The following is an 824-nucleotide window of genomic DNA, read 5'->3' on the forward strand; positions in this document are numbered from 1 at the left end:
GGTGAGATGAAGTCACTCTGTAGGTAGGCCCAGTCTCTGTCTGGTCTGTCCCTGTTGACGGAAGGGAAAACCCAGTGGATTGTTTTGTAGATGAGATCTGGTGCTTATCTCTCTGTCTGTCAGCGCTGGCTGAATGGGCATGGTAAGTGTTTGTGTTCTTGCGATTGTGAGCGCTCTCATTTTTACAAAGTCTCTCCTCTCAGGCTCCTCCCTCCCTCTCACCAGCATAACTCACCACAGGAAGCCTGTAACAAAGTAATCTGTACAGTACACCAACCCAGGTTGAGAGATAGAGAGAGGTAGAGAGCTAGCTCCAGCRCATCACAGAGCCCATCACACTGCCCGTCACAGCATGAACCAGCTTATCCCCCCACTTCCACACACACCACTGAAATAACCCATTGTGTTCTGTCATCATACTTACCCACTACCCAGTGCTTCACCACCGCATACTGACACTTAGGTATTCACTGTAATCACTGATCATTGTAGCCCAGAGTCTTTTGTCCAGGTCACACCATTACTGTGCAGTAGCAGAGGCTCAAAGGCCCACACACACAGTCTGAGAGGTTCTAAGTTCTCCTCAGGGAGGACAGGGCCGCGGCCCGCCACAGGAGCAGCATTCATGGAATTACAGGAAAGACCCTGCCCCTGGCCTTACTGAGAGAAAGAGAACGAGAGACTAAAAGAAGAAGAGAGATAGAGACAAATGGCGAGAGAGAGATGGCGAGAGCGAATGGAGAGAGAGATGGGCGGAGAGGCGAATGGAAGAGAGAGATGGCGAGAGCGACATGGCAGAAGAAGAGAGATGGAGAGCGAATGGA

Source organism: Salvelinus sp. IW2-2015, linkage group LG20 (assembly GCF_002910315.2).
Source record: "Salvelinus sp. IW2-2015 linkage group LG20, ASM291031v2, whole genome shotgun sequence".
NCBI classification, from domain to species: domain Eukaryota; kingdom Metazoa; phylum Chordata; class Actinopteri; order Salmoniformes; family Salmonidae; genus Salvelinus; species Salvelinus sp. IW2-2015.